The sequence below is a fragment of the Heptranchias perlo genome, chromosome 20, assembly GCF_035084215.1.
Source record: "Heptranchias perlo isolate sHepPer1 chromosome 20, sHepPer1.hap1, whole genome shotgun sequence".
Taxonomy (NCBI): Eukaryota; Metazoa; Chordata; class Chondrichthyes; order Hexanchiformes; family Hexanchidae; genus Heptranchias; species Heptranchias perlo.
Window position 1 is genome coordinate 25,809,021 of NC_090344.1, and position 16,266 is coordinate 25,825,286.

Consider the following 16,266-nt stretch of genomic DNA (forward strand, 5'->3'; position numbering starts at 1 on the left):
TGTCTGTAACACGTTAATTTAAAGACACGTTCTTGTTTCTGGGTTCGTTGTGGTCGTGGTTTAATTCACGATTTGAGGTTCAAACCCGGAAGTCGTCCCAATTTGGACCTGGACTTGTGATCTTGACCTGCGGTGCAAACGTTTGCAAAGAGGGAAAGGAAGTCCCCAAATCACTCCACCTGAATCGCCAGGCCCGGATGAAATACATCCCAGGCTGTTGACAGAAGCAAGGAAGGAAATATCGGAGGCTCTGACCATCATTTTCCAATCCTCCCTGGCTGCAGGTGTGATGCCGGAGGATTGGAGGACTGCTGAAGTTGTACCGTTGTTTAAAAAGGGAGAAAGGAATAGATCGAATTATTGCAGGCCAGTCAGCCTAACCTCGATATTGAGCACAATTCTGGGGGTAAGTATTAATCTTCATTGAGAAAGGGACGGATTAATGAAGGGCAGTCAGCATGGATTTGTTAAGGGAAGGTCGTTTGAATTGAATTTTTTTGGAGGTATCAAGGAAGGTGGATGAGGGTAGTGCGTTTTTTGTAGTCTACATAGATTTTCGCGAGGTTTTTGACAAAGTCCTACATGGCAGATTGGTCAAAAGTGTAAAAGTCCATTGGATCCAAGGGAAATTGGCAAGTTGACCCAAAATTGACTGAGTGGCAGGAAGCAATGGTCGATGGGTGTTTTTGTGACTGCAAGGCTGTCTCGAGTGCGGTTCCGCAGGGATCCGTACTAGGTCGCTGCTTTTCGTAGCACAGATCATTGATTTGGATTTAAATGTACGGGGTATTATTAACAATTTTGCAGAAGATGCAAAAATTGGTCGTGTGGTTGATGGTGAGGAGGGAAGCTGTGGACTGCAGGAAGATATCAGTGGAATGGACAGGTGGATAGAATAGTGGCAAATGCAATTCAATCTGGAGAATGAGGTAATGCATTTAGGGAGGGCAAACAAGGCAAGGGAATACACAATAAATATTGAAACTAATTTGCCATTTACACGCCCATTTTGCAAGTTTACTGACGTCTTCCTGTATTTTTCGCATTTTTCCTTTGCATTAACTACAGCTCCCAATTATGTGCTGTCTGTCAATTTTGAAATTGTATTTCCGATTCCTATGACTAAATCATTTTTGTAAATTGTGAACAACAATGGTCCCATCACCGATAAATTGTGAACAACAGTGGTCCCAGCACCGATAAATTGTGAACAACAGTTGTCCCAGCACCGATAAATTGTGAACAACAGTGGTCCCAGCACTGACAAAATTGTGAACAACAGTGATCCCATTACCGATAAATTGTGAACAACAGTGGTCCCAGCACTGACAAAATTGTGAACAACAATAGTCCCATTACCGATAAATTGTGAACAACAGTTGTCCCAGCACCGATAAATTGTGAACAACAGTGGCGCCAGCACCGATAAACTGTGAACAACAGTGGACCCAGCACCGATAAATTGAGAACAACAGTGGTCCCAGCACCGATAAATTGAGAACAACAGTGGTCCCAGCACTAATTCCTTGACTTGGAATCGAACTCATGAGGTGGTCGGTTGAGTCGGTTGAGAGGAGATTTGATCGAAGTGATCAAAATCCTGAAGGGTTCAGAAAAAGTAAATAAAGAGAACCTGTTCCCATTGGCTGAAGGGTTGAGAACCAGAGGACACAGATTTAAGGTGATTGGCAAAAAAAAACAAAGGCGAAATGAGTAAAACTTTTTTACGCAGCGAGTGGTTATAATCTGGAAGGTGCTGCCTGAAACGGTGGAAGCAGAATCAATCGTGGCTTTCAAAAAGGAATTGGATAACTACTTGAAGGGAAAGATTTGCAGGGCCACGTGGAAAGAGCGGGGGAATGAGGCTAACTGGATTCCTCTTACAAAGAGATAGCACGGTCTGGATGGGCCGAATTGACTTCCTTCTGTGCTGTAACCATTCTATGATTCGATGATTGGATGGACAGAGCGGTCTAAAAGGATAGGCGATCGGTTGTGGGGAGCAGGGAAACTTTCGACTGGTTGCACGGCTGTGTTACTGACGGCTCGTTGATCTCGGATTATGGTTTTTACTTTGGGCGTTTCACTGATTGATATGTGAGAGGTCCGGGGTTCAAATTCCCGGACGAGCCCTCCTGTGTCACTATTTTCAGTGGAAATTCATTCATTTATTTTTCACATCTTTTCAGCGTTGCAGAATACAGGATTGACTTAATTCTAGAGCATGTTTGACCTTTCGTGGCTCGAATGCAGAGGGTTTGTCGACGCAACACCACATCGGGAAAGGAAAATGTCTCAACGTGGTGTGCAGATTGAAGCTGAATGTGAATGTATCCCTTTTCAGGCGATCTCATAGGTGCAGAAAGAAAATCCTCCTTAATCGGCCGGGAATCAATCCCCGTCTCCTCGGGTGGCAGGTGAGAATTCTACCAGTGAAACAGCAACGTCCGGACGGTAGCGGCTGCATGTGTCCAGTTGGAAACCTGTCTGAAAGAACATATAGTCTCACAAATCTCCTGTGAGTACCCTGTGCATTCTGAATAACAGCCGTGCATCAAAGGCGCTCGCAGCTGCGGTAGTCGAGTGGTTCAGACTTTAGATCTGAAACCCAACGGGCTATTCCGGCAGAAGTTGGAATCGTGCTATCGGCGCTATTGTGTAAAGTTTTGTTCAATGCTCAAATAAATATGAACTGGAGATAACGGGCTGCAATTCCTTCCCTCAGAGAGATACTCCACCGCGGCAGATCATTTTAACTGGGAGCCCAGTGGTCTCTTGCAAAATATCAAGATACGTGAAGGGAACTTCACAATATTCTACAACTGTCCAAAACTGGGCACCACACTTTATAAAGGATGTGAAGGCGTCAGAGAGGGTGCAGAAATATTAACTGGAATGGTTCCAGGGATGAGGTCTTCAGTTACGTGGGTAGACTGGAGAAGCTGAAGTTGTTCCCTTAGAGCAGAGAAGGTTGAGAGGAGATTTGATAGAAGTGTTCAAATCATGACGGGTTTAGATAAAGTAAATAAAGAGAAACTGCTCCCGTTGGCGGAAGGGTCGAGAACCAGAGGACACATATTTACGGTGGTTGACAAAAGAACCAAAGGCGATATGAGGAAAAACTTCTTAAACTAGCGAGTAGATATAATCGGGAATGCATCGGCTGAAAGGGTGGTGGAAGCAGAATTAATCGTGGTTTCTAAAAGGAATTGGATAAGTATTTGAAGGGAAAATATTTGCAGGTATACGTGGAAAGAACGGGGGAATGGGACGATCTGGATTGCATTTAAAGAGAGCCGGCACAGGCTCGATGGGCCGAATGGCCTCCATCTGTGCAGTGACGCTTCTATGATTCCCAATCTCCATCTTAAATTCTGCTAACTTGATGTTAGGTTTTTTTTCTATACTTTTATCTCTCTATCTCTCTCTGTCTTTCCCCCTGATGGACTTCTCAGGCAGCCTTGAAGGGCCATAGCTGATCGAACCTGCGACACCAGCAGAGAAGGGTGAAGATAGAAAGACTGAGACGGTAGGAAAAGTAAAAATCTAATCCAGATGATGAATTCGCAGCTAATGTCTACACATTAATGTCTCTTCGTCCTCACAGTGTAAACATCAGTAATTTTATTCCACTATAAAAAGAAAGAAAGTCTTGTATTTATAAAGCGCTTTTCACGACCTCAAGACGTCCCAAAGTGCTTTCCAACCAATGAAGTATTTTTGAAGTGACGTCACTGTTATACTTGTGGGAGAGTGGATAATCTGCGGATGCCGAGGGAGACAACAATGTAACTTTAGAGCAATTAATTCTGCAAAGTCTCACTTGGCATTACAAGTCGCACATTGAAAACGAATGTGGTAAGGAGAGGCTAATATTGTTGACATGAAATAGTTAGTGTACAACTTCACATTGCTGCACATCGGAATAGAAAAAGTGATCGGATGGATTGTCGGATGGCCGATCGGCTGTGGGTGGCACCGAATTCTGCACTGGTTGCACCCTTTTGGTAGCAGTAGCTGTCAAGTCGTTTCACAGCTGCGATGGCCGAGTGGTTAAGGCGTTGGACTCGAAATCCAATGGGGTTTTCCTACGCAGGTTCGAATCCTGCTCGTAGCGCTATTTCTTAAAGATTTGTACGATGCTCAAATAAATATGAATTGGAGTTGACGGACCGTGTTCCCTCCCTCAGAGAGATGCTCCGTCGCGGCAAACTCTTCGATTTCGGAGCCCAATGGTCACTTGCAAAGTTGCACGGCACGTGAAAGAATCTCTCCCAAGCTCCATCTTAAATTCTGCTCGTTCGCAGAGCTTGATATTTATACTATTTGTTTCTATACTTTCATCTCTCCCTGTCTCTGTCTCTTGACTCTCTGAGTTTTCCCCTGATGGACTTCTCAGGCTTTCTTGAACGGCCAAGGATGATCGAACCTGCAACACCAGCAGAGAAGGGTAAAGATGGAAAGACTGAGACGGGGGGAGAAGCAAAGGTGCAACCCAGCTGATGAATTTTTAGCTAATATACACACATTTATGTCTCTTCGCCCTTACAGTGAAAACATCAGCAATTTGAGTACAGTGCACTTATAGTAGAGTGTTTTAATGCGGAGGTCGAGACAGACACCAATCGATCCGTTGCCATGGTGATGACCGAATCTAAACACTGGACCACAAGGAAACGCTGAGAATTCTTTGCTGCGAACAGGCAGACCAACGCGGCCTTTCCTACTTGCCCCATCGTTATTCAGGTAATTTTCCTGCCAGACAAGCTGCTCGCACAAAATGGCATTTTCTGTTCAAACCACTATCGCGACAGAAGGTGATGTTCAGGCAATGACAGCACCAATTGCAAGTAGGCATGTACATGAAATGGAAAGTGAGGTAAAATACTACCACAAGCTGTTGATGGACATGTTTCCATTTCCAAAATGCACGCACCGAATGCAGCTCCTGGGAAAACTGCAAGGCCACGCAGGTCCATCATAAATCATTTGAAGCAACTGCCATTTTAAAGTGGCATTTCCTGCTGCTTCTGTCGGGGGTGAACCGTACAGTTTGATTTTGTACAGAACTGTACAGAGAAGGAGCACATATACTGGGGCTGTGAGATATTCTATATTATTCATATTTAACCACAAGAATATCCAGTCAGAAGCTGAAAAGAAGGGAGAGATCAGAGGCCTGAGAATAAACACACAGTTGAATGAATCACGGGGGGTGCGCGCCCTTGGGAGCTTCCCGATGGACTGATGGTTTGAATTCAGTGTTCCCAAACACCTCATGAGTTCGATTCCAAGTCAAGGAATTAACTTAAGCAAGAGTTATGAAATTATTAAATTTATGACATGAAACTAATTGAACCCTATTGGTAGATGAATGACTGTTTTATTCACCATTAATCAAACGATAACTTTCTATTTCATACTGAAGGAGATGTTGACGTGGTTACCGAGAGAGAGTCAAAACTTTAATCAGATTTTTATGCTTTGCAGATGATCAAATTTCATCATTTTACAGACTGTATCTTAAGGGTATGATTAAAAGCTCAGTGCAGCTGTTGTTAAATTTAAAATGAATAGGCAATTGTCGCCTTTTATTACAGGAACACCCAAACCGGTTCTACGATCAAGATGAAAGTAACGCAACGAGCAACATCTGATACAAAAATCCCCACCGTTTTGCTTTTCCAACATAAAGGGTGCGCCATTTATTCTCTGAACATAGGAACAGTCTGGTCTCGCTCACTACAGAAATCTCCATGTCACAGCGAACCAGCTCTCCTGCAGCTAGTGCGGCCTCCCTTCGGGCCTTTCGGGGGCTTGTCTGCCAAGGAGAATTGTGATTTTCTTGCTTCCAAAACATACATTGAAACCCTGGAACTTTGAGGCGATGAATCCTGAGGAAAAATCAAATAAGAGCTCGAACCATCAAACTTTTGCGCGAACCGACAGCACCAACTAGACAGGTGAAGAGGTCACCTGCTGAACCAATAATTAATTGGGCTAAACTTTGAGTTTGCAGCGACCAATATAACAACTGACTGCAGTCAGTCCAAAATGAATGGTTGAAGCTTGTAGGAGTGAAAATCCAAACAGCCAGTCTTCACTCTTAAAGCAGCAACTGTGAAGAAAAACATACCGGAGAAATACTCGATTTCAGCGCGGTGACAACGGACCAGAGTAAAGCTCAGTTAATATGATTGGTGAGTGGCTGGAGGGTGGATTTCGAACTCCTGACCGACCGCACTGTGCATTTTCCAAATCTGCTTGGAGCACCAATCCCTTCAATTCATCACTTACAGGGACAATTCGATTCTCGGTTTCTTTTGACTGACGCTTGGTGAAATTTTACAAATTGGAAGCGATCAGTGTCAAAGCTAACCGCGTCACCGACATGCTCACAGATATAAAGCGGACACACTCTGCTTCAGCTAGATGAAAGCCGAGAGCGATTTCACCGTCAAATATAATGGCGAACAAAACTTATTCAAAGAAAGTGCAGGTCGTTGAGTTGCCTTTAAAGTCCTGATTGTTTACATTGAACTTCTTCCCAATGCGTTTGAGAGCCACGTGGGGCGATTCGGGGACTTAATTTCCTTTTATGCAAAAGTTTCAAATGCAGTTCAAGTCAAAAGTCCTGGGACCACTGTTGTTCACAATTTATCGGTGCTGGGACCACTGTTGTTCACAATTTAGCGGGGCTGGGACCACTGTTGTTCACAATTTATCGGTGCTGGGACCACTGTTGTTCACAATTTATCGGTGCTGGGACCACTGTTGTTCACAATTTATCGGTGCTGGGACCACTGTTGTTCACAATTTATCGGTGCTGGGACCACTGTTGTTCACAATTTATCGGTGCTGGGACCACTGTTGATCACAATTTATTGGTGCTGGGACCACTGTTCAAAATTTATCGGTGCTGGGACCACTGTTGTTCACAATTTATCGGTGCTGGAGGAACTGTTGTTCACAAATTATCGGTGCTGAGGCCACTGTTGTTCACAATTTATCGGTGCTGAGGCCACTGTTGTTCACAATTTATCGGTGATTGGATCACTGTTGTTCACAATTTATCGGTGCTGGGACCATTGTTGTTCTCAATTTATTGATGCTGGGACCACTGTTGTTCAAAATTTATCGGTGCTGGGGCCACTGTTGTTCACAATTTATCGGTGATGGGATCACTGTTGTTCACAATTTATCGGTGCTGGGACCACTGTTGTTCACAATTTATCGGTGCTGGGACCACTGTTGTTCACAATTTATCGGTGCTGGGACCATTGTTGTTCACAATTGAAAGATGCTGGGATCATTGTTGTTCTCAATTTATCGGTGCTGGGACCACTGTTGTTCACAATTTTTCGGTGATGGGACCCCTGTTGTTGACAATTTACATTAATGATTTGGTCACAGGAATCGGAAATACAAATTCGAAATTGACAGACAGCACATAATTGGGAGCTGTAGTTAATACAAAGGAAAAATGCGAAAAATACAGGAAGACATCAGTAAACTTGCAAAATTGGCGTGTAAATGGCAAATTAGTTTCAATATTTATTTTGCATTCCCTTGCCTTGTTTGCCCTCCCTAAATACATTACCTCATTCCCCAGATTGAATTGCATTTGCCACTATTCTATCCACCTGTCCAGTCCACTGATATCTTGCTGCAGTCTACAGCTTCCCTCCTCACCATCAACCACACGACCAATTTTTGTATCTTCTGCAAACTTGTTAATAATACCCCGTACATTTAAATCCAAATCAATGATCTGTACTACGAAAAGCAGCGACCTAGTACGGATCCCTGCGGAACCCCACTCGAGACAGCCTTGCAGTCACAAAAACATCCGTCGACCATGACCCTTTGCTTCCTGCCACTCGGTCAATTTTGGATCAACTTGTCAATTTCCCTTGGATCCAATGGGCTTTTACATTTTTGACCAATCTGCCATGTAGGAATTTGTCAAAAGCCGCGAAAATCTATGTCGACGACAAAAAACGCACGACCCTTATCCACCGTCCTTGATACCTCCTCAAAAAATTCAATTCGAACGACCTTCCCAGAACAAATCCATGCTGACTGTCCTTCATTAATCCGTGCCTTTCTAAATGAAGATTAATACTTTCCCCCAGAATTGTGCTCAATATCGAGGTGAGGCTGACTGGCCTGCAATAATTCGATCTATCCCTTTCTCCCTTTTTAAACAACGGTACAACTTCAGCAGTCCTCCAATCCTCCGGCATCACACCTGTAACCAGGGAGGATTGGAAAATGATGGTTTGAGCCTCCGCTATTTCCTTCCTTGCTTCTGTTAACAGCCTGGGATATATTTCATCCGGGCCTGGCGATTCAGGTGGAGTGATTTGGGGACTTCCTTTCCCTCTTTGCAAAAGTTTCCAACGCAGGTCAAGATCACAAGTCCAGGTCCAAATTAGGACTACTTCCGGGTTTGAATCTCAAATCGTGAATTTTACCACGACCCCAACGAACCCAGAAACAAGATCGTGTCTTTAAATTAACGTGTTTCAAACACATTCCATGAGAGGTCTGTCTGGACAATGAAAGGGCGATTTTGAACAGTCTTTCGGGTGTCCGTTTCCTCCTGAACAAACACCAATCCCACAGTGTTATTTTGTCGCTGAATTGCACAAATAACGTAAAATAACAAGCGACACAAGGCACTGCTGGGAGTTGAACCCAGGATGTCCTGTTTACTAGACAGATGCTTTAACCAGCTAAGCCACAGCGCCAAGTGATGATCTTACGGGTCCACCTCCTCACATTAATATCTATCAGCGACACTTCACGTTTGGGGGTTCAGGCCGTTTTATCTTTGTCTGTTTCGCTTGTCCGTTCACCTGTGCATTTCGATGCTGCCTGCATTTCTCGCTTTTTTTATCTTTGTGTATCCATCAGTGCGGTGATACACGGATGATTATGTGTGATTGTATTTGTTACATTAAATAAATTAGGGCTTCAGACAATTCTCGCTCTGACATTGGAGAACTATTGAGCCGAACTTTGCAGCGAAGTGTTGTTTATCGTGGTGCTGAAACTAAAAAATCGGAAGAGGAGCAAAAAGGGAAAAGGAGAAAAACGTGTGAGGGAAAATGAGGACAACTCTCAAGGTTTTTACAAGTATATTAAGAGAGAGAAGGGAGGCTTAGAGTAGTGTGGGCCACTTAAAGACAGATGGAGGTGAAATTGTAAGTGAAAATCAGGAAATGGTAGAGTTGCTAAATTTTTACTTTGCATCGGTCGTCACAGAAAAGGATGAGGCTAACATACCAGAGACACGAGGAAAACTGTTAATAAATCAAAGGGTTTCGTTCAAGTAAAATAATGGCAATGGAGAAAACAATTAGACTAAAGATAGACAAATCTCCAGGACCTGATTGTTACCACACCAGGGGATTAAAAGGAACAGGTGAGGAAATTGTACATGCTTCAGTCATGATCGATCAAAACTTTCCTGAGTTAGGAATTTTTATTTAACGAAGCGCATCTTGATTGGAGGCTTCTGTTTCAGTAAGATCTCGAAGTGATAATTGAGAGACCGAAAATGAAGCTGTTTGACAGGAGCGCTGATGCTGTCGGTTGTTCGCTGCTCTCGTGTTGCATAATTGTTAAGAATGCGTTACTTATTTACAGCAGTATGGGCTCCAGAAATGACCAGGTTGTGAGTTCGAGCGTCTTTTAAAACAATCAATCCTTTTACTCCGAACATTTTGACCGGAGTTCAAAGTACAACTGGTATGTTCCATAATGCACCTACTTCATAGTGTTCCCATGTGGGCACTTGTGTTCCTCTGGCCTACCGTCTTTCAATAGCAAGTGCCAGTTTACTTGTTCATCGGGGGAGAGGGGGCTTTTAGCGGCAGCTCATTTGGCAAAGGGGCCGGTACGAGATCATTAAACCTAAAGAACCAAACAAACTATTCTTATTTTCGTCAAGCCGATATTCATCGGTTGGAAGTTTCTTGTGGGGAAAATTTGGAAGGGAAATATGCTGCCTGGTGTCACTGTGTAACGGAAGAAATTATTCAGCTTACAGATGTTAATACGCTGAAAGTTCGTGAGGCCTTTTCCAGCTCCCGTGTGGGACAAGTTCAGCTTTTGAGCCGCTGGGTAAAGTGTGATTTTAATTGCTGCTAACGAATGACAAGACAATTGGCACAAACAAGAAGAATTGTAAACTCACGAGTTCACTGTCCATGTTTCTTACATCATGTTCAACAGGAACAAGGATTCTCCTCAACACGTTCCTGAGAATTTTATCAAACGGACCTCACCCTTGTTCGACGGCTGCAGGGATAATTCAGACACCTCTCATGAATATATACGATGGGAGCTTATGTAGTATCGAGCCTGGGTAGCTCAGTCGGTAGAGTATCAGACTTTTAAAGTGGGTAGTGAGCTGAAGGTCCAGCGTTTAACTCCCTGTCCAGGCTCCAAATTTCGAAACAGCTGGCAAGCTGTGTCTTTTCAGGGGGACCTGCGATGTGTTGTCAAAGTTTCGGTAGTATCTTGTTTCCCAGGGATGGGCAGTAATGCGCTGTCTGAGCCGGTTCCCGATCAGGAATTCAACTTTACTGTATTAGTTCACTGTATTAATTTCGCAAAACTCATTAAACCCTAAAAAAGAGGAATACTTGTTTAAATCGCCATTGATCAACCAGTAACTTTCTGTTTCCGGCTGAAAGAAATGATAACTTTTTTTATGCACTCATTCACCAGGGCGAATGTAGGGAGTTCAGAGGGGAAGTGAAAAAGGAAATGAGAGGCAAAGAGAAATATTACTATAGACTGACGGCCAACATAAAAGTGAATCCAAATGTCTTCGACAGGCATGTGAACAGTAAACGGGTAGTAAGGGGAGTGGTGAGGCCGATTAAGGAGATCTACTCATCGAGGCCGAGGTACCAAATGAGTACTTTGCATCCATCTTTACCAAGGAAGAAGATGCTGCCAGAGTCTCAGCAAAGGAAGTTATAGTTGAGATACTGGATGGTCTAAAAATTGAAAAAGAAGAGGCACTTGAACGGCTGGCTGGACTTAAAGTAGATAAACCACGAGATCCGGATGGGATGCATGCTGGTTTGCTGAGGGAGGTAAGGGTGGAAATTGTGGAGGTACTGGCCATAATCTACCAACATACTTGGATATGTGGGTGGTGCCAGAGGACTGGAGAATTGCAGAGGTTACACCCTTGTTCAAAAAACTGTGTACGGATAAACCCAGCAATTATAGGCCAGTCAGTTTCACCTCAGTGGTGGGGAAACTTTTAGAAACGATAATCCGGGACAGAATTAACAGTCACTTGGACGAGGGTGGACTGATTAGGGAAAGCCAGCACGGATTTGTTAAAGGCAAATCGTGGTTCACTAACCTGTAAGAGTTTTTTGATGAGGTAACAGAGCGGATAGATGAGGGCAATTCAGTTGATGTGGTGTATATGGACTTTCAAAAGGTGTTTGATAAAGTGCCGCATGGTAGGTTTATCATCAAAATTGCGGCACGTGGAATAAAGGGGGCAGTAACAACATGAATGCAGAATTGACTAAGAGCAGGAAACAGAGATTACTGGTGAACGGTTGTTTATCGAACTGGAGAGAGTTGTAAAGTGGTGTTCCCCAGGGATCAGTGCTCGGACCACTGCTTTTCTTGATATATATTAATGAGTTGGACCAGAGTGCACAGGGCACAATTTCAAAATGTGCAGATGAAACAAACCTTGGAAGGGTACTAAACAGTGTTAAGGACAGTGATAGACTTCAAAGGACATAGACAGGCTGGTGGCATGGGCGGAGACGTGGCAGATGAAATTTAACGCAGAAAAATGCGAAGTGATACATTTCGGTTGGAAGAACGACGAGAGGCAATATAAACTCCGGGGCACAAATGTGAAAGCGATCCAGGAACAAAGAGAGGTTCATGTGTACAAATAGTTGAATGTGGCAGGGCAGGTTGAGAAAGCGGTTAAAAAGCATTCGGGGTCCTGGGCTTTGTAAATAGATGCATAGAGTGCAAAAGTATCGAAGTCAGGATGAAACATTGTAACACACTGGTTCGAACACAACTGAAGTATTGTGTCCGGTTCGGGACACCGCACTTCAGGAAAGATGTGAAGGCCTTGGAGGGGGTCCAGAAAAAATTTACCAGCATAATTGCAGGGATCCGTGGATAGACTGGAGAATCTGGGGTTGTTCTCATTGGAACAGAGACGGTTTTGTCGAGATTTGATCGAGGTATTCAAAATCATGAAGGATCCAGGCTTGGAAGATGGAGAGAAACTGTTCCCATTGGCGGAAGGGTCAAGAACCAGAGGACATCGGTTTCAGGTGATTGGCAAAATAACCAAAGGTGACATGAGGAAAAATGTCTTCACACAGGGAGAGTCTCGGATCTGGAATGCGCTGCCCGAGGTTGTGATGGAGGCAGATTCAATCATGGCCATCAAAGGGGAACTGGATAAGTACTTGAAAGGAAAAAAATGCAGGGCTTCGGGGAAAGGCGGGAGAGTGTTTCTAGCTGGATTGCTCTTGCAGAGCGCTATCACGGACTCGATGGGCCGAATGGCCTCTTTCCGTGCTGCAACCTTTCTATGATTCAACTCAATGTGCATGAGGCGATGCAAAGGGAACAGAGCGTGCCGCAAATCGACACACCTCTCAGTATCCTCCCAAGCAATGTAGTTTAAGAGCAAATAATTCTGAAACGTCTTACTTGATAACTCAAGTCGTACACTCGAAACCAATTTGGTAAAGGGAGACTAATATTGGTGATTGGAAATATTTGGTGTGCAACTTGATATTGCTGGACACCGGAGCAGAAAACGAGATTGGATGCACAGACGTGGTCTGAAAGGATGGCCGATCGGCTGTGGGAGGCAACGAACTTTTACACTGGCTGCAAAGTTGAAGTAACAGCGGCTCGTTGGTCTAGGGGTATGATTCTCGCTTAGGGCGTTTCATTGAGTGTTATGTGAGAGGTCCCGGGTTCAAATCCCGGACGAGCCCTCCTTTTAGTGAAAAGTCACCAATTGGCTTCTGACATGTTTTCAGTGTTGCTGTTGGTGGAACTGAATGAAATCCAGAGGATGTTTGAGCTCCAGTGGACTCAATGCCGGAGTATCGTCGGCGCAACACACGTGAAGGAAATAAAATGTCTCAAGATGATGAGGAGTTTGAAGCTAAATTTGGATTGTTTTCCAATTCAGGCGGATATTAGATGACGGGATAGAAAGCCACATATCCAAGTTTGCCGATGACACCAAGATGGGCAGCATTGTCAGCAGTGCAGATGGAAACATAAAATTACAGAGAGGTATTAATATAATAAATGAATGGGTAAAATTGTGGCAAATCGATATCAATTTAGTCAAGTGTGAGGTCATCCACTTTGGACCAAAAAGGATAGATCAGAATACTTTGTAAATGGTGAAAAGCTCGAAACAGTGGAGGTCCAAAAAGACTGATGTGTCCATCCACATACATCATTAAAATGTCATTGACAGGTACAAAAAATAATCAAAAATGTTAATGGAATGTTGGTCTTTATATCTCGAGGACGAGAATACAAGGGGATAGGCATTATGATACAGCTATACAAAGCCCTGCTTAGACCACACCTTAAGTACTGTCTTCAGTTCTGGGCAACGCACCTTAGGAAGGATATATTGGCTGTGGAGCGAGTGCAGCTTCGGTTTACTGGAATGTTACCTGGACCCCAAGGCTTCAATTCCGGGGAGAGATTACATAAACTCGGGTTTACCTCGAATTTAGTAGATTAAGAGCTGATTTGATCGAACTTTTCAAAATATTAAGGGGAACTGATGGAGTCGATAGAGAAAAACTATTTCCGCCCGTCAGGGATGTCTCGGACTTGGGGACATCGCCTAAACATTAGGGTCAGGACTTTCAGGAGTGAAGTTGGGAAACACCTCTGCAAGCAAAGGGAGGTGGAAGTTTGGAACTCTCTTCCGCAAACGGCAGTTGATGTGAACTGAATTGTTAATTTTATACCTGAGATTAATCGATTTTTGTTAACTGATGTTATTAAGCGATACGGGGCTAAAGCGATTATCTGGATTTCGGTCACATATCAGCCATGATCTGTTTGAATTGCGGAACAGGCTCGAGGGGCGAAATGGCATACTTATATTCCTCAGCTCCTCATTGGTGAGAATGATTCTGCATTGGCCGGAAATCGAACCAAAGTCTCCCGCATAAGAATTGAGAATTCGACCCCTGCACAAACAATGCGCGCGTTGTTAATAGCGGCAAGTGTCCATTTGGAATCCGATCTGAACGAACATGCCGTTTACAGCTGCGGTGGCCGAGTGTTTAAAGCGTTGGACTCAAAATTCAATTGAGGTTTTACTGCGCAGGTTTGAATTCTGCTCGCAGAGCAACTGTTCAAAGATCACTTCAGTGCTGAAATAGATTAATTGGAGTTAATTGACCGCATTTATCTCTCTCCCAGAATGAGAGATTCGACAGCGTGGCCGGTGCTTTTAATTAGTGTCGGATCTTCTCTTGCAAGATTTCAAGATCCGAGAAGGAATCTCTCCCAATCAGGAACTTAAATTCTGCTAGTTTGCAAAACCTGACATTTCTACTCTTTATTTTCTTTGCCTGCATCTATCCATCTCGCCCTGTCTCTGTCTTTTGTCTCTCTGTGTTGTCCCCGATGGACTTCTCAGGCTTCGTTGAACGGCGAGAGCTGATCTCACCGGCAATAATATCAGAGAATGTGAAAGAAAAAAAAGACGGAGAAAGTAGGAAAAGTAAAGGTGCAACCCAGCTGATAAATTCGTAGCTAATGTATCCACATTCATGGATCTTCGCTCTCATTGAGAATGAAAGCATCAATTTGAGTGAAGTGTACTTATGGTGGAGTGTAAACTGTGACGATGCCGAGACAGACGACAATGTCGTTTCAGAGCAATTCATTCTGTAAAGTGTTACTTGATAATACAAGTCGTACATTCAGAACTAATTTGATATTGTTGAAATGATATAATTAGTGCAGAACCTGACATTGTTCTCCATCGTATATCGTACAAGAAAGCGGGATTGTATGGACATGGTGTTCTGAAAGGATGGCGGATCGGCTGCGTCGCAGCTAAATTTTACAGTGGCTGCACGTCTCTGTTGCGAGTTGGTCTTTGGGTCTGATTCTCGCTCAAGGAGTTTCACTGGTTCAAATCCCGAATGAGCCCGGTTGTGTCCCCATTTTTAGTCAAAGATCACCAATTGGCTTCTCATTTCCTTTCAGCGGTGCAGAAGGCAGATTTGACTTATCTCCAGCAGAGCATGTTTGAGCACCAGAGGACAGAATGCAGAGGGTTTGTCCACGAAAGACACGTGGATGAAATGAAGATAATCTTTCAAGAAGTTGTGCAGATTGAAGCCGGCACATGAATTTATCCCAATTCAGGCGATCTCATGGGTACAGATAAAAAAGGTAAAGGATACTGCATTGGACTGCAACCAAACCCCTGGTTTCCCACCGGCAGGCGAGGGTTCTACACTGAACCACCAATGCACGCATGGCTGCAGTTTGCACGTGTCGCGTTGAATAAAAGTCTGGAACATGCAGTCTGGCAGAGTTCCTGTGATAAGCCTGCGTAGTCTGCTCTGCAGCCGCGTGCTACCTGTGGGTGACCAAACGAGTGGATCAAGCATGGTCTTGAAATTGACTGAGATTCGAAATCACTTCACACCGCCACTGTAAAATGGTTAAATAAATAACAGCTGTAGTTTCCAAGCAATGTTTACTTCTCTCAGAAAAAAAGTTATAATCCAGCCCTATGTGCATCTCACGACATGAGACGAATTTCCTTTAAGCTGCAGCTTAAATTCTGCTCAATCACAGAATTGGAAATTTAGACTATTTTTCTTTGCATGTATCTCTCTATCTCTGTCTGCGTTTCTTCACTTTCGGTGTTGCTCCCTAATGGACTTATCCGGCTTCCTTCAACGGCCAGGTCTGGAAACGCGGGATGGGAAAAGGCTGTCGGTTCTTCGTCCAATTGTTGGATTTCGATGGGATGAGTTTTGCTATTTTCAGTCTCCGTTTTCGCGAAATATAAACCCAGATGGGTTTTCACCTCCTCGGGTCCCGACACCTTCGGGTAATGGGAATGAACCAGATCTACCGTTCGGTCTTAATATCTGTATTCTCATTGTTTAACAATAAAATTACGGGGTTACAGTTATTTTCAGGACACATTTTAGAAATTAACACATAACAGACTTA

The 16,266-nt window shown here is 43.8% G+C and overlaps 3 non-coding genes across 3 annotated transcripts; 2 read left to right on the top strand and 1 right to left on the bottom strand.

Annotated features, from left to right (window-relative positions):
• The first annotated feature begins 4,035 nt into the window (after positions 1-4,035).
• Positions 4,036-4,117, top strand: trnas-cga (transfer RNA serine (anticodon CGA)). Its single transcript has one exon. It is a non-coding gene; the product is annotated as a tRNA-Ser (tRNA).
• Positions 4,118-8,679: 4,562 nt separating this feature from the next.
• Positions 8,680-8,753, bottom strand: trnat-agu (transfer RNA threonine (anticodon AGU)). Its single transcript has one exon. It is a non-coding gene; the product is annotated as a tRNA-Thr (tRNA).
• A 4,180-nt stretch (positions 8,754-12,933) lies between these two features.
• trnap-agg (transfer RNA proline (anticodon AGG)) lies at positions 12,934-13,022 on the top strand. The gene is given in 2 exon segments: positions 12,934-12,969; positions 12,987-13,022. It is a non-coding gene; the product is annotated as a tRNA-Pro (tRNA).
• Positions 13,023-16,266: the final 3,244 nt, after the last annotated feature.